The sequence below is a fragment of the Conger conger genome, chromosome 16 (genome assembly GCF_963514075.1).
Source record: "Conger conger chromosome 16, fConCon1.1, whole genome shotgun sequence".
Taxonomy (NCBI): domain Eukaryota; kingdom Metazoa; phylum Chordata; class Actinopteri; order Anguilliformes; family Congridae; genus Conger; species Conger conger.
Window position 1 is genome coordinate 34,612,965 of NC_083775.1, and position 18,743 is coordinate 34,631,707.

Below are 18,743 nucleotides of genomic sequence, written 5' to 3' on the forward strand. Positions count from 1 at the left end.
GGTTGCAGGCCGCAAAAGTTTGTTTAGCTGTTGTGATACACGGGGCGTGTACCAAGTTCCAGGTAGTTTTCCGGTGGCCATCTAGTGCAGCGTGTACACTAGTTCACCGGGTTGAAAGTGTCCTGGACTTAGTTACTGTAAAGTAAGCTAAGTTGCATGTTAGGATCTCAGCCTCTGTCCAAGTGGACAGAGCAGCAATGGGTGAAAAAGGCAAGGGAAAAGAGACAATGGATTCTCCTAGCTCTTATAGTGTGAAAGTTTATTGCTCTTGGCGCTACGGTACTGGTTCAACGGTACCACGCCGGGGTCGTGTTGCAAGTGTCCTGTGACGTCATGGGAAATGTAGTTACGTGGTAAATGTAGTTACGTGGTATACTCGTCCAAGCATTCACACTTCAGCTGTTGGCATTCTTATATATTAGTTCTTAATTTAATTAACTGAAGTCAATAGATAAAACATTTTTATGCTTTTTTGCAGTCTTGTGTTACCCAAATCAGGACCTGCACCATGTTGTAAGAGCCTGACCAATCAGCATTATATTGAATGTAACATTCAATATAAAATGCACAGAATATTTATCAGTACAGCAACAGCATTTTAGTTTTTTTACGATCTGCAGAGTTTAACCGCTAACATTAGCTATCCTTGGTATTTGCCTACTGCATAACCTACTAAGTTAACATTATCCAGTTTACCTGAGAAAGCTCTATCTACCCAGGTAAAATGAGTCTAGTGGACTACTGAAGATAATGATTAGCTGACATTATATTAAATCTGATAAGCTAGCACGCTAGCTAGCTAAGGTTTGCAAATATTTCCACTTTTATTTGTTGACCGAGCTACCTGTGGGACTACCGGAAAAAAAACTGCCTGCTTTTCATAAAGAGAAGCATTGTGTAGTACTTGTTCAAATGAAGGTGTTCAAATGAATAGCTATGTAATTTTAACTGAATCTTTACTGCCATCAACCTGAATTAACAGTGACTCCCAAGGTGAAATTGTGGAATTACCCATGGAAATTTTAAAAACCTAGAATTTCAAGGTCATTTTGGCCCCATTTGTATTGCATGTTTTTATATACCTAATATTATAATACTGTAATATATTATCTTATTTGCAGACTGAACAGCTGTGAGCTTACAGAGAAGTCCTGTGATATTGTGGCTTCAGCTCTCTGGTTATCAAACTCACCCCTGAGAGATCTGGACCTCAGCTACAATAACCTGGGAGATTCAGGAGTAGAGCTGCTCTGTGCTGGATTGATGAGTCCATACTGTAAACTAGAGAGACTTGGGTGAGTAGTGTTGTGTACTTTGTGAACTCACAAAAACAGAATTTGTGATTATGACTGTATAAGCTTCAACTTTGTCACAGGGAGGAAAACAAATTTACTGACTCATTTATTTAAAAACTCTGTCCAGAAAAATGTTTTTGTGTGAATACAAGTTTGCATGCAAACAAACTGACTGGGGTTTACTTGTATGGAAGCAAGAAACTGTACACCAGAGAGAGAGAATATCTACTTCTCTTTGTGAATACTATTCACAAAGGCTTGAGTTCGAGCCTTTCCTTGCGGCAACTTTAGTAGGGATTTAATCAGTACTTTTGCAGATTCTACAAATCTGGTTCTGTTCCTATTACAGTAAAGGTGATCTGCTCCAGAGGTTGTTTTTGTAACTCATATAGTCACTAAGTGCTGGCGCAAATTATGGAAGCAATTCATTTATAAATTTGATGATTATTGCAGTGTTCTGTAACAATTTATCTTTTTGGCATAACATACTGCATGTAATATTAAAATGACAAAATTACACAAAGAAAACTGTTTTTTATCTTGTAAACTTTACTCCAATGGTGAAACGGTGGAATTAGGTAGGAAATGGGTTTGGATTGCATATTTTCATATACCTAATATTATACCTAATATTATCAAACTTTAATATATTGACTTCTTTGCAGACTGAACACCTGTGACCTCACAGAGAAGTCCTGCAATATTGTGGCCTCAGCTCTGCAGTCAAACTCACCGCTGAGAGATCTGGACCTCAGCTACAATAGCCTGGGAGATTCAGGAGTGAAGTTTCTCTGTACTGGACTAATGAGTCCAAGCTGTAATCTACAGAGACTTGGGTGAGTAGTGCTGTGTACTGTGTGAGCTTACGTAAATAGAATGAGTGATTATGGCTGTGTAAGAGTTTGAATTTTGCAGCAGGGAAGAAAACAAATTTACTGATTCTTGACAGGTTCTGTTTTTCATTGTCAGTTTTTGTCTGAGTGGTTAGCGTTTCCGTGTATTCATTCCCTTCGTACTTACCGTAGTCCGTTTCCTGGTTGTTCCGTTCATTCATTAGTTTCATCTGTGTCTCGTTTCATGTCTCCGCCTTTCCACTCCTCATATGTACTGTCTTCCTGTGTACTGTCATTGATTCCACCTGTGTCTTGTTTTGATTCTAGTTTAGTGTATTTAAACCCCTTTGTTTCTGTCGTTGCCAGATTGTTATATGTCCATACTCTCCAGCGTTTATTTCTGACTGATTTCTGTTATGACCCGTTTTGTACTAGACTTCCGCCTCTTGATTTTGTTTTTGTTTGTTTCTTTTGTTTCTGGATTCTGTTTTTATTTGGACTGCCTGTGTCTTAGCAACCCTTTGCCTGTGACTTCGACTTCATTTTGGATTATCCCTCATATCTGTTCGCTGGTGCACTGCCTGGACTCTCTTTTACAAACTGCAGGATCTCTGGTTGCTTCTGTTCGCTGGTTATCAACCTTCACCTGTATTCACTCTGCTGCCAAGAAAATAAAGACTTGAGCACTTAGTCCTGTGGTCTCGCTACTGGGTTATTCTTCTGTACCTTGACAGACTCCATAAAATAGCTGATAGACTGTACTTTAACCTCATATTCATTATTTCATTTCAAGTCCAATGTGCTGGAGTACAGTGCCAAACAACAGAAATGGTGTCTCTGTCCAAATACTCAGTCTGCTCCTTAATTAAATCTGTCATTTTGGTATATGTTGCTTGTCTTCCTGCAGTGGTCTACAGTGGTAATTGTAATTGTGATTTTCATAGAAACTTTACCTTCAATTCCATTTATTTTATCTCCTATTATAAACACCATCACATCCATACATATGTCTGAGTATGTGCATTAGTTCCTGTTTCTAAAGTGCAAACTAATTTACTATATATATTATAGACGCAATCCTATTAAAAGTGTTTTTTTATTAACAATGTCATTACAAGAATAATTCACAAGAAATAATTCACCTGTTGCTCCAGATAGTAAACTGTGTTACAAGCTAGTTAGCTTGCAAGCTACCGTGTCTGAGCAAACAAGAGTTTATGCCCTTTTGATGTTTATTTGTACGTTCCCATTGTGCAAACATTGAGAAACTTTCCAACATCACGTTGCGTAGGTCGACTATTATTATTTGGAGAAGGCATATTGCTCAGCATGGCAAGCGCTGCCCTGCTTTCTCCGGTTCAAGTTTCGGTCACCCTAGAGAACGTCTGCCTGCTAACGGACACAAATCTCTCTCGCAAATCAGGACGCGCATGGGATAGTTTCTGAGTCCTGTGGAAGCGAAGGCAGTGTGATGCTCTGCATCCCTGCTGCTTGCAAATCATGGGCAACATTGTAAGTGATTGACGTGCATCGGCTTGCGTGTATCGGTTTTACCTGAATGACTGCCTCACCGTGGAGTGATAATTGAAATAGAACTGTAAACAAGCAGGTCATAACAGTGGTATATCATTATTTTATCTGTGCTATTAATCAGGTTGCGAGAATTGTCTTGCCCATTTTATAATATGCCATAATACACTCAGTGAGTAATTTATTATGTAGACATGTACACCAGCTTTTTAATGCAAACATGTCATCAGCCAAACATGTCATCAGCCAATCATGTGGCAGCATCGAAATGCATAAAAACATGCAGACATGGTCAAGAGGTTTAGTAAATGGGGAAGAAATATGATCTAAGTACTTTGACCGTGAAATGATTGTTGATGCGAGACAGGGTGGTTTGAGTATCTCAGAAACTGCTGATCTCCTGTGATTTTCACGCACAAGAGTGTCAGGCACCAGAGCACTGAACCCATGAGCGAGACGACAGAAGTCAACGTTAAGGTCTTAATTAACTTAAGAGCAGTTCAGACAGGCAGGGGTCGATAACCAGGAAACAGTAATGGCAGAGATTAGGTAGTTTGTAAACGAGAGTCGAAAGGTTTGGTTTCCAGGCAAATGGGTACAACAAGGATAGTCCAGAGAATGGTCGAGGTCACAGGCAAAGGGTTGAAAACAAACAGACCATCCAAACAGAAACAAAATCCAAAATCAAAATCCGAAAAGTAACAGGGAGTCCAAACACAGTGGGTCAAATCAGAACAAGAGGGAATTTAAAAAAACTGAAGTCGAAAACAAAACAAGTTGCACGGGAGATCAGACAAATAAAAGCTGGAGAGTATGGATATAGCCCTGTGATGGACTGGCGACCTGTCCAGGGTGTATTCCTGCCTTTCGCCCAATGTATGCTGGGATAGGCTCCAGCCCCCCTGCAACCCTGTTCAGGATAAGCGGGATAGGATAATGAATGAATGAGTATGGATATAGCACATGACAATCTGGCAACAAGTGGGACAAACAGAGGAGTTGAAATACATAGGTAATGAGAGAGAATAACATTCGGATGTGTGAAACAATCAGGAAGTGAGACACAGGTTTAACGAATGACAGTGAATGAATGAACTGACAGACAGACTGAGCACTGAGGGTAACGAAGAATGAAAACGCTAAGAACTTAGACACAAACAGAAAACAGAAAACACAGAACCTGACACAACAGTCTCTAGATTTTGCAGAGAATGGTGCAAAAAAACAAAAAACATCCAGTGAGCAGCAGTTTTGCAGGCAAAAATGCATTGTTAATGAGAGCGGTCAGAGGAGAAGGGCTAGACTGGTTGAAGCTGACAGGAAGGTGTAATTCGCAAATAACCACACATTATAACAGTGATATGCAGAAGAGCATCCCTGAACACAAAACACATCAAACCTCTAAGTGGATAGGCTACAGCAGCAGAAGACCGATAAGTCAAAAAAATAAGTCTAATAAATACCAAATGAAGCTTATATGATATTAAGTATATTAACTCTTTTTTGCAGACTGAACAGCTGTGACCTTACAGAGAAGTCCTGTGATATTTTGGTCTCAGTTCTGTCATCAAGCTCGCCCCTGAGACATCTGGACCTCAGCTACAATAATCTAAGAGATTCAGGAGTAAAGCTTCTCTGCCCTGGAATGATGAGTCCAATGTGTAAATTAGAGAGACTGGGGTAAGTAGTGCTGTGTGACCTTAACTAAATAGAATTAGTGATTTATGTTTACCTAATATTATTATACTACAGTTTATGGACTCTTATTTGCAGACTGAATTGCTGTGAACTCACAGAGAAGTCATGTGATATTGTGGCATCAGCTCTCCAGTCATCAACTTCACCCCTGATAGATCTTGACCTCAGCTACAATAACCTGGGAGATTCAGGAGTGAAGCTTCTCTATGCTGGAATGATTACTAAACTACAGAAACTTGAGTGAGTAGTAATGTGATTATGGCTGTGTAAGCCTTGAATTTTTGCATTAGCTGTGTATTTATGTGAATACGTTTGTGGTCTATTGGGTTTATGTAGGCTTGAGTAAAATACACACATACCCTCACTCTCTCTCTTTTTTTCTCTCTCTCTCCCCCCTTTCCAACTCAGAACTCTGTTGATGAGTTGATGAATGACCTAGTAATTACTGGTATCACTTTTTATCACGCCTGTTTAGCGTGTGATGAATGTAGCAAAATCAGATAATTCAGCCTGGCTGATAGGCCTAGTAACACACTAGCTACATTTACCCCTTTTGGCCTTTGTTCAGTCAAAGGGACATACACATTCACATTCCCACTCACTCTCTGATGTTCCCATACATACAGTGGGAGCAAGAATTATTTGATCCCTTGCTGATTTTGTAGGTTTGCCCACTTACAAAGGAACTGTGTAGAATTTTAATCATAGGTACATTTTAACATTGAGAGACAGAATATCACAAAATAATCCACAATAACAACATCATATGAATTTTATAAATTTATTCTCGTATTTTTGCATGAAATAAGTATTTGATCCCCTACCAATCAGCAATAATTCTGGCTCCCACAGACCAGTTAGTTTTCCATTAAGAAGCACTCCTAATCTCAACTCATTACCCAAAACACCTGTGTCAACTCGTTTCATCATTATGTAGCTGTATAAAAGACACCTGTCCACACAATCAATCAGATTCCAACGTTTCCACCATGGCCAAGACAAAGGAGCTGTCTAAGGACATAAGGGACATAATTGTAGACCTGCACAAGGCTGGGATGGGCTACAAGAAAATAAGCAAGCAGCTTGGTGAGAAGTTAACAACTGTTGGAGCAATTATTAGAAAATGGAAGAAACACAAAGTCATCGCCAATCTCCCTCAGTCTGGGGCTCCACGCAAGATCTCGCCTCGTGGGATATCAATGATCATGAGAAAGGTCAGGGATCAGCCCAGTACTACACAGGAGGAGCTTTTTAATGACCTGAAGGCAGTTGGGACCACAGTCACGAAGAGAACCATCAGTAACACACTACACCGTGAAGGATTGAAATCCTGCTGCGCGCGCAATGTTCCTCTGCTGAAGAAGGCACATGTACAGGCCCGTCTGAAGTTTTCCAAAGAACACCTGGATGATCCAGAGGAGGCTTGGGAGAAGGTGATGTGTTCAGATGAGGCCAAAATAGAGCTATTTGGCATCAACTCGACTCACCGTGTTTGGAGGAAGAGAAATGCTGAGTACAACCCCAAGAACACCATCCCCACTGTGAAGCATGTGGTGGAAACCTTATGCTTTGGTGGTGTTTCTCAGCTAAGGGGACAGGACGACTTCACCGTATCGAGGGGAGGATGAATGGGGCCATGTACCAGGAAATTTTGGGCGACAACCTCCTTCCCTCAGTGAGAGCACTGAAAATGGGTCATGGATGGGTCTTCCGACATGACAATGACCCAAAACATACGGCCAACGCAACAAAGGAGTGGCTCGAAAAGAAGCATATTAAGGTCCTGGAGTGGCCTAGCCAGTCTCCAGACCTAAATCCCATCGAAAATCTGTGGAGGGAGCTGAAGCTTCGAGTTGCCAAGCGACAGCCTCGGAACCTTAAGGATTTGGAGAGGATCTGCAAAGAGGAGTGGACCAAAATCCCTCCCAAGATCTGTGCAAACCTGGTGAAAAACTACAACAAACGTCTGACCTCTGTGCTTGCCAACAAAGGTTTCTCCACCAAGTATTAAGTCCTATTGTTCTATGGACCAAATACTTATTTCATGTGAAAATATGATATAAAATTTATAAAATTTATATGATGTTGTTATTGTGGATTATTTTGCGATATTCTGTCTCTCAATGTTAAAATGTACCTATGATTAAAATTCTACACAGTTCCATTCTTTGTAAGTGGGCAAACCTACAAAATCAGCAAGGGATCAAATAATTATTGTTCCCACTGTAGCTACCCATTTATGTTCTATGTACGTTTGTATAATAAATTATTTTATTAAACCTGGAGTCTGTTTTGATTTTGCGTTAACATGAGAGTCGAAGAACTCCAACTTCAGGTTATCAATTATATTTGACATGTATTATATTTTATGTGTGTACAGTTGCGAGAAGTAACACACTATAGATTCCCAAGCCTGGTTCCATCAGGAGCAGAGACCGAATGCGCAAGAAATTAGCTTTTATTTATGTTATGGCAATACAAAGGAAACCCAATGACAGGATTCGTGACATAACCTGCAAGGTCGGTAGCCATAATTAGATCCCCACAGCTCTGGGGCCGTTGAGCAAGGTCTTTAACCCCACATTGCTTTAGGGGAGATTGTTCCCTGCCAAGTCTATCAACTGTAAGTCACTTTGGATGAAAGCATCAGCTAAATAACTGTAATGTAATGGGTTAGATGTGATAGTGGCTGAAGGCTGAAGGATGCAGGATGCATTTTCCATACCAGCGATATACAAATCCAAAGCATGCAACAGCTGCAAAGCACCGCAACACATTGGCATCGCAAATAAAATGCAAAGTTGCAGTAGCTACGGATCCTTCCATTTGAAAACAACAAACTTACGTTCTATGCAGACGCAATGGCAGATGAGGTGTGATCACCGCCTAAGGGATTATGATTCTGACAACAGCAGACATATTAAGTGGAGACAAGCATATCAACTTGATGAGATTTAAAATCTGTTTGTAAAACTAATTGTCTGTTGTTAAATGACTTACCTGTACTTGACTGAATGGTATATTTCTGTAAATATTGCCAGCTGCAACAGAACTTTTTCACCGTTAACTTGGCTCAGACATAGAAGTTTGAGAATGGACCGGTAAGCTATGCCATAGCCTACTGGGACTTCTACAGTAGACTTTCCCAAGTACTTGCTCCAGTGATTGCAGTCTGTTTTAGTACTTTTTAAAGATGTTCAGCATATTTTAACTATACCAAGATAATACAGTGAATTAAGATGATTTTGGCAAGGATAATCTTGGCATGAAGTTTTCATACCGTCCAATCCCTAATATAAATAATATTATTTTACTATAACATGTGAACTCCTCTTTGCAGACTGAACAGCTGTGACCTCACAGAGAAGTCCTGTGATATTGTGGCCTCAGCTCTCCAGTCATCAAACTCACCCCTGAGACATCTGGACCTCAGCTACAATAACCTGCGAGATTCAGGAGTGAAGTTGCTCTGTGCTGGACTGATGAGTCCAATGACCAATGTCCAACTACAGAGCCTGAGGTGAGTAGTGTTGTGTACTGTGCGACCTTCACTAAATAGAATTAGTGAAGATCATAGGTTCTTGTGATCTGTCCAGATGATGAAGTTTCTGCTTCCCCAATGTTACTTGACCACTAGCAATTCTCTGATGGCTATTATCAGAATTATTTTCAGCAGGAGAAAATTGACATGAATTGTCACTTTAAATCCTTGGAAGCCTTACCAGCCTCTGATGTCCAACTGAAATGCTAGAAGTTCTCTTGGTTGGGGCTATGAAGTGCACCGTGACGGAACTGAAGTTACAAATGGACCTGCTTGATCAAAATTGGACGTGGCCAATCTAACTGCCTCGTTCTTGCCAGGATTATGGGGATTAGAAAGCAATTAGGAAACTGCCTCTTGAGAAGATAAAACCCAGGAAGAACACTGTGGACACTTATTAGTATTTTCTTCTATTTGTGTTTTCCTATTTAACTCATTCTTCTCCTGCTTGACAAATGAGTTGTTCCTGGGTAACTCCTATAGGACCTGTCGGATGTGCTGGACATGTTCCTGGTCAGTGTAAGAGAAGTTGAGGATGTCATCAATGTGGACAAACACAAAACAGTTAAGCACATCACAAATAAAATAATTGATGAGGGATTGGATAACTGCAGGAGTGTTCACCAATCAATGCATGGGCGGAGAACTCAATCCTTGGCAACAAAGAAGAAGCTAGTTCCTGCAGGAGATGTGGATGGGTGAATATAATCAGAAGCAAGGGCATCATGGATGAACAGCTTTCCCTCACCAATATGGCCCAGTTGTAGTTCTCTTAACACTTTCCTCTTTCCATCACTCGGTATGGGTTGATCTTTGTCTCATCTGTCCAACACACTTTGTTCCAGAAGTATAGGTTTTTTAATGTACATTTTTGCAAACTGTAACCTGACCATTCTATTCTTGAAGCTTGCCAGGGGTTTGCATCTTGTTGTGAACTCTCAGAGGTTATACTGGTGTAGTCTTCTCTTGATGGTCCTCGTTGACACATCTACACCTACATCCTGGAGAGTGTTCTTGATCTTTTGAACTGTGACAAATTGATTTTTCTTCCCCAGTCAAAGGATTCATCCTGGTCTTTCATGGGCTACCAGGTCGTTTGCCATTGCTATGCGCACCAGAGGCAGATGCCTTTGTGTACCTGTTTCCTAGATCTGTGTTGTGTACCTCGGGTTTAACTGCTCTGACATTGTTAGAATTCACTTTGTTTCTTTCCTCATTACCCGCCATTACCAGCACGTTCACCAAGTTAGGTAGACGTTAGCCGGGGGTGCTGCTTTCCTTTTCTATTGAAAGGAATGCAGGAACTTCCGTTTGCTTTGGGCTAGAATTAGGGGTTAAGATTCCCTTTCTGTTTGTTCTCGCCTTGTGCTGTGTTCCATTCTCCATGACCGGTTGCCCTTAATATATATAATTCCGACAGCATTCACCCAATATGGATGAAAACACCCTCAACACCCTCAAATTAATTAAAACACCTTATACTACAGAGTACAGAGCCAAAACAACAAAAATGTGTCACTGTCCAAATAACTGTCCAATAAACTTTGGTAATAGTGGGCTGGGACTGTTTTCTAGGAACTGTGGGTAGTTTTAAAGTAGCACTTTATCATGTATTGATTATACTTATCCTCTGGACTTATTGGTCTTCTGCTTTTGTAGCCTGTCCACTTAGAGGTTTGTTGTGTTGTGTGTTCAGAGAAGCTATTCTGCATACCACGGTTGTAATGGGTGGTTATTTGCGTTACTGTCACCTTCCTGTGAGCTTTGACCAGTCTTGCCCTTTTCCTCTGACCTCTTTCATTAATAACGCAAAGTCACTTTGATCACATTTCTTCCCCACATTCGGTCTGAAAAACAGCTCAACCATGTCTTGTAACCATTTAGTTGCTGCCACATGATTGGCTGATTAAATAGGGGATAATATATTTATTTAATATCAATGGGATGCAAATGGAATAATAATTTCTCGTTATTTTTGTTGATTTATTGAGCCAAGTTACCAACTTTTGTGGATTAATCGGAATAGTTTCTGAACCTAATTTGCATGACTCCCTCCCTGCTTGTCTGTGCAGCCTAGGAATGCATAGTAGTAATAATAATAATAATAATAATAATAATAATAATAATAATAATAATAATACATTAGATATGTACCGACTGCCAATGTGCAGTGTCACATTCAGCATTGAATTTGAATCTCTGTGTGTGTGATCTCTCCAAAGGCTGGGTTGCTGTAATCTCACAGAGGGCTGCTGTGATGCTCTGGCCTCCGTCCTGCGTTCCCCTCACTCAGAGCTGAGAGATCTGGAGCTCAGAGACAACGAGCTGCTGGATCCAGGAGTGATAGCACTCTCTGCTGGACTGGAGGACCCACACTGTAAACTGCAGAGACTGGGGTGAGTACAAAACATATGAGACTGTGAAACAAATATGGACCAAGTGTCTGTGACATCACCCATTGGTTTTCCACGGATTTCTTAAAAGTATTTTGTAACACAGAAGTACCGTTTTCAGGTGCCACCATTTTGCACAAGTTGGAGTCTCCTCTAGTAGGGAAAAGGGGGACCCTTATATGGGCATGATGTCCGGGTCTGGGTAGTCCATTAAGGTCAAGAGATGCACTGACGCAAACTGCCCGTGATTCATCCATAAAATGAGAACATATTGTCCAAATAATGCACTAACTTAAATCAGCATATGGGGAGACATTAGATTTTTATTAGCGTATTGACTTACATTGAAACCAGTAGCTGAAACATCAATACTGGAGCCAGCCACACTTGCACTAGCGAGCAACATGTCAGACTTGGCCTGGAACTGAGCTTCAAAAAGAACAAACACAAACCCCTTCAATCAAAAAGTTAATGTTTCTAATGTGAAAATAGACAACATGTCAGGTTCTGTGTTTTCTGTTTCCTGATTTCTGTCTCTCTTGCGTTTTCGCCTTTTGTTTCCCTCTGTGACCACCATAGTCTGTTTTCAGCTCCATTCACCTTTTTCCATTTGATTCAGCTTTCCCATTTTGTGCCTCTGCCTCCCCACTCCTTATATGGACTTCCTTCCTGCCATTTCTGTCATGCCTCTCACCTGTGTCTCATTTTCTGTCAATCACTAGTCTATTTAACCTGCCCTTTTTCAGTTTCTTGTGGCTAGTTTGTCTTTCTTTGTTTCTGTTCCCCGTGCTCTCTGCTCTCCGCTCTCCGCTCTCCGCTCTCCGCTCTCCGCTCTCTCCGTTTTATGTCCCTCTGTCATTAAAGCCTGCCTGATTATCCCTGAGTCTGTGTTTGGTTCCTCTGTCCCGATTCCTGACACAACAGTTCTATGCACTCCAGAGACCTTCCAGTTTCAGCATGTTCCTGTTATTCCTCTTGGGAGAATAAGAATCTACGCAGATATGAGAAGGAAAAAAAAGAATTTATACTTTCGTCAAAATTAAGAAAACGATTTAAACCGTTCTATTATGTTATATTCCTAAGTAGAAGCTGTGCAATTTTGTAACACGCTTTTGATACACACAGCCCTGTTAGTGCATATGAATGTGCTGTAATGTGTGTTTGTCTGTCTGTCTGCAGGCTGTCAGGCTGTAGAGTCACACAGAGAGGCTGTGATTCTCTGGCTTCAGCTCTGCGTTCAAACCCCTCACACCTGAGAGAGCTGGACCTGAGATACAATCACCCGGGAGACTCAGGGCTGACTGCTGCTAAACTGGACACACTCACGCTGCTGTAAGTACTAGGGGAAATCCAAATACTCAGACAAAACAAGTACCTGTCACGAGTGCTGTACAAGCAATTGGATCATTATCCGTGATGATCGGAGAATTGTTGCATTTTTACTTTTATTTTTTCAATTGGCTGCAGAGGCAGTACATCAGAGTGTGTAACATAAACTTCATACTATTGCGTGATAGGCCAGTATTATTAAATAGCTGACTTTACCATTTGAAATTAGACAGCGCCATTGGTGCTGATCCGAATGAGGGGAGGGTTCCCGTACAATGTTGCCGAAACGTCCTGAATACATAGAGACAAACACAAACAAACAAGTGATTCGAAAAACTTGATTTTACAATTAGTTACCCAGTGTGTCCATTCAACTCATTTCAGCATACACGGTGCAGTAGACTAATCAGATTTCGGATTTATAATATAATTTGTCTATTAACCCAAGCAACATTGGCAGTTGCTGTTTCTCTCTTTTTGTGCTTTTCCTTGTGAATTGTAAAAAGAAAAAAAATACTTCAGCTCCTTATCTCTTTTATTGGATTAAAGTTCCGTCTCCACTGCAGTTTTCCGTCATATATATACATGTATCCTGTAGAAGCCATCTCTGAGATCGCTGTTCATTTCAACAACAAAAAAATGGTCGCAATCCACCCAGCAGGAATGACGTCAACACAGCTCCCCAGACAGTTCTTGAAATGAATCATTTTAAATAATGATTATGCCAAAAGTCTTCCCTGAGCTGGTGTGTGGAGGAGAGGAGGCCAAACGAGCCTGGCCTGAGGATATTATGGAATTGTAAAATCAACGCAAAGATAACAGACAACAGGAAAGTTGTATGTAATCAGGGAAGTCTATTGGAGGTCTCGGAAGTTCAATCGATGAAATGGGCAAAAGGGCTTTTGACGATGTAAGAGCAGTTGATGAAACTTTAGTTTGTGATATAAAAAAAACCGAAGGAACCGGGCGCATGAGCTCGAAGGCTATTTGCACATTAAAAGCAGAATATGATTTGATCGCAGGACGTTTGGTACGTTTAATAAAGAAAATTACTGAGCATAGATGGCTGAATCATTCGATCAGCGTGTAGGCTAAAGGTGCCACCCATTCTAGCTGGTGACTCATTATGGGCTGTTAGTGGATGTATATGGACCACCTTAACAGCGTTTATTCTTTGATATGTATTGCTCTCCAACAATTGACTTGGTATGAAATAGTCTTTTTTATTATGACCTCTTATAATTTACAGAGGAATTTATTTCTGTACACAGGGAGAAGGTCGGTTATGTTCTGTATCTCTGCTTCCCAAAAACGAAAGCACAGGTGCAGGTCAATCTCTTTCTCCTCCAACAAGTTTCCAAATCTTTCAAATCAATGCGCTATGCGCAATGTCAACGCCTGTTTTAGGAATTTGCATGCAAATTAATGGACCATTAAGGGATCTTGGTTAATGTATAATTAATGGTAATAATGTATAAGTCTTTTTACCAGATTTGTATTTCATTGTGATATTGGATCACAGTCACCCCCCACACAGAGTTTTCTCAGAATGACACAATGTCAAGTTCATTGCAATTCACATGCATTTCCGTAGATTATTGAAATGGATATGTCATATTATGTGAGTTTCCCAAAGATTAGTGTTCACATTGAAAAATAATTATTTCCCACTTTAAAATCTGAAATCAAATGTATTGGTAATTTGTAAATGGTTGCTTGAATAAAGTAGTGCATGCGTGTTCACGTAGCTGCCATTCTTATTTATTCTTATGTTGGTTTTAGGTTCAAACAAACAAATTCCCCATCTTAAATTGACAATGTTTTCTGTATGATATGGCCTCAAAAACAAACTGTTATCCGTGGTAAGCAATCGAGCCTATACATGATAATAACTGATATAAAGACACAAATTCGGAAAAATATCTTGTTTAGATAGGGGGATTCAGGTTCTTTGCGATCTCTGCTGGATAGTGCCAGATTTTGTTGGGCAGGCTTTCATAGAATGTGGGCGTGAGCATGATGAAGTCACCCAGAAATTTGAAGAGATTTCCACTGAAGCCCACATCTTTGTACACTTCGCTGGTGGAGTAGGGGAGGGCCTAGTTGAAGCTGCTTCGCTACTCCAATAGCGGAGGGAGGGAATCCACAAAGATTGGTTTCTGGGCCCCAGAATACTGGAGGGTGATAGTGGAGTAAATTAATACATATTTTTTGAGTATCCAGTTTCCACATCTGCACAGACAACAATCTGTCTCTTTCTCTGTCAGTCACTCGCTCACTCCCTTCCTTCCTTCTGCTGTTCTTACAGTGTAGACCATGGAGGAGAGAACAGGACTAAACCAGGACCCAGGAAATGTGAGTCTGTATCAACACAGAACACTTCCCATAGATACACATTCGGCTTCTGTGTTTAAGAGAGACTTTGCCAGAAATCTTAAACGCGCACAAGCACACAAACAGATACACACATGTAGACATGCAGACACACACAGCTCTTTCTCTCTCACACATAATTAATTTAATATTATGCATTGACAATCTCTTTAACGCCTGTTACGTCTCTTTTATTTCTGTAGACAGCTGTCAGCTCACACTGGATCCAAACACAGCGTACAGATACCTGTCTCTGTCTGAGGGCAACAGGAAGGTGACACACACTTGGGGGAGAAAGGAGCCATATCCCAACCATCCAGAGAGGTTTGAGCATCTGCCCCAGGTTGTGTGCAGAGAAAGTGCGTGAGCGCTGTTACTGGGAGGCTGAGTTCAGTGTGTCTGAACGGCAATGGGTTTCTACAGCAGTGACATATAAAGGAATCGGCAGGAAAGGAGAGGGTTCTGACTGTAGGTTTGGACAGAATACAAACTCCTGGAGTCTGATGTGCGATAAACACAGTTACTGTGTCTGGCACAATAAGAAGCAAACACCTATACCTACCGCCCCCTCCCCTTACCATAGAGCAGGAGGGTGCAACTATGATGATGGTACTGGCAAAGGAGTGTGTGTGTACAGGGTAGGAGTGTGTGTAGACCGTCTGGCAGGCACTCTATCCTTCTACAGCGTCTCTGACTCTGACACACTGACCCTCTTGCACAGATTCCACACGCACTTCACTCAACACACCCCCCTCTGTGCTGGATTTGGACTGTGTGACTCCTCAGTGTCCCTCTGCCAACTGGAGTAGAGACACACACACACACGCACACACATGCACTCTCACCCCCCCACACAGACAAATGCGCCCACATACACACTCAGACACACTCTCCACTTGTGCACACACGTGCACTCACTCATACACCTTCACACATACATGCATGTGCACACACTGTCCAGTGCAAATATTCACCTCAGCTTAAACCCTATATATACGAATATAATCGTTTAGCAGGTTCAGGATAAGCACTTGCTATCTTAATGTGTACTTACTGAGTAATATTATATTAAGAGTTTGATACTAGTAAAAGATGGCAGGGTTTAAAGACTTTTGAAGTAACAATTATTTTGTAGTAATAATTATATCTTTGAATAAAAAAAGCCAGTGGCAAACTGGTGCATTTTACTTACTAGTTCATGACTTCTTTGTTGTTACAGTTGCTTTGGTTCCTTTACACAAGAGTTCCACTTTCTGTGGGCAAATGTAGCTGATCACTGCCATGTACATATTTCCTTTCATTTCTGCAAACAATAATGGACTGTGTTTCCTTATTTATTGAGTCATAATTGTTTTGCTTGAACCTGTCATTTTCTGTATTTTCCAACAATGTGAATTATAAAAAGATTATAATAATTTGCTGTTATAATTTATTACTGTGTGAACTGCTCATTTCATATTCTGTATGGGATTGTACACTCAGTGAGCACTTTATTAGGTATTTATTAGACTACTGTTGTAATGTGTGGGTATCAACAGCAGTGTAAACCAAATCCAGTATAATAAACACAAGTTATGCAATGTCTTCTGAGTGGTTGCTTCTGTTACTGTAGTACAGCCACAATTCAATACATTTTGACAGGTCACTACATGTCTGTTGAGCTGGTGTTTATTAACTCTCAAAGCTGTCATGCGGTGGTTTGCACGATATCCAGTCTCTGAGGTGTTTCTGAGACCCTGTGTGACTCAATGTGCTCAACTGACTGTGGAAATGCTTGTGGAAGTGGAAAATGAAATCACACACTCAGTTTTCGCAATACAGTCACCTCATATTAGTACAATGTTGTAGTGCTTATTGCTAGGCATGCAGATCATGAAATGAAGTGAATATGTTTGTAATTCTACAGGGGTGGCCAGCCCTGGTCCTGGAGAGCCGCAGGGTGTGCTGGCTTTTGTCAACTACTGAGTAACAACGAAAGCCTGTTACTCAGTAGTTGCTCGATTCAGACAGAATCAGATTCAGACAGAAGCTCTGCAGCTCTCCGGCACCAGGGTTGGACACCCCTGCAATACTGTTTCATCAGTTCCATCATTGCCCAGGTGAGTCACATTTCAACACAATTGGTAATGCCTTCAGCACTACATAAAAGGCTGTTAGAAAGCCTGTGTGGCAGTCTCTGACAATGTGGAGCAGCCCAATGCACTTGATATTAAATGTCATAGCTGAGATTCGTCATGGTCAGGGAGGTAGAAGAAATAATTATTGTACAGTAACAAATTAAATAAAAGCCACAGCGATTGGCCGTGTCCTAAATTGAGGGCTAACAATGGAAGAAGCTGGAAGGATTGTGCAGCCAAACTTAAAAAGGTTAACAATGATCTTGAATAAGAGTTTTCGGGACTGAGCATTGGTAAGTGAATTTACTGTAAAATGTGGTACTGTAATTAAGAAAAGTGCAATTCGGATGACTGTTACATTCCAGGAGTGTAGTGGTAGTGTAATTGGGGGCCAAGCAGTGAAGCTGCGTAGGCACACAGTGTTTCTACCTTTTCTTATTCATCATCGTCATCGTCATCGTCATCGTCTTTTTTCTGGCTAGGGTGTCTATGGCAGCCCCTAGAACCGTATGGTAAAAAGTCAGCACATTGTTTGGAAACAGTCCCATGATTCACTTCACCAAGATTCATTTCTCCACCTCGAGCGCTCTAGCGCCACTGACAGGTCAAAGTTTGAGGTACATTTACACCGTATAACCAATTTTGATCTTCACCAAATTTGGCACAGATGATGTTCAGAACAAGACTGATGGTGGTGATGTCTCCAAACAGGAAGTGAGCTCATATTTCAGCTTTGATGTATCGACACCAAACTTGGTACATACGGTAGACTCAGTACCCCTTCTAGAGGATGTGCAAAAAAACATAATTTGACCACTGGGGGGCACTGCAGTAAGTAAAAAAAGGTTTGGCCAATAACTGTTGATGTTTTTGCCTTAAAGTAATTTTTGTGTGTGGCTATATCTTGGGAGATCCCAAGGCAGAGACAAAAGCGTTTAACCATTACAGTCGATCAAAAATGGCAGCAAAGTCGCTCAGGAAGTGAGGTGATAACTCAGGAACACTTTTGAGTGCATGGACTTGGTGCATGGACTCGGCCCCCATTCTGAGGAATGGGGTCGGACCAAATTTTCCATCATTTAACCACTGGGGGGGCACTGCAATAAAATGCTAATACCTGGTGATTTGCTTGCATAAAAAAAATATTTTTGTATCTGGTGATACTGTGAGAGGTCCCAAGGCAACATGGCAACTTTTCACGTCAACCTAATTGATTTTATTGAAAGGTTTAAACATTTTTCACAGGCCACAAAGTTTGCCCAATACTCACCAAATTTGAGGCAGCATGTGTATATTCCAGCCCTACTTTCAAGAGTCCTGCATTGATGATTTAAGAACATCGTCATATCATGTCAATCGAACCTTAAGGTTAATTTCAGCAATGCAATTGCACTTGTCTTGGATGATGTGACTTGCATGTTGTAAGCATATAATGAAGGTCTCAAAGGCTGAAATGTGCACTATCATGGTGCTTCTAAGGATTTAGATAGGGTAATGTTCAAACCTTAAAGCAAGCAAATGAAAGCATGCAAAACGAGAAGCAGCTGTGGTGGAATTGTTTGTCCTTAATGAGTGGCAATTGAGGTAGTTTGCTTACTTGGGATGGTCAATATGATAGCTGGAAAGCTCTATCA

The 18,743-nt window shown here is 40.9% G+C and overlaps 1 pseudogene; it reads left to right on the plus strand.

Annotated features, from left to right (window-relative positions):
* The window catches only part of LOC133114006 (NACHT, LRR and PYD domains-containing protein 3-like), a 29,098-nt pseudogene extending 13,261 nt beyond the window's left edge, over nucleotides 1–15,837 (plus strand).
* The last annotated feature ends 2,906 nt before the right edge of the window (nucleotides 15,838–18,743 follow it).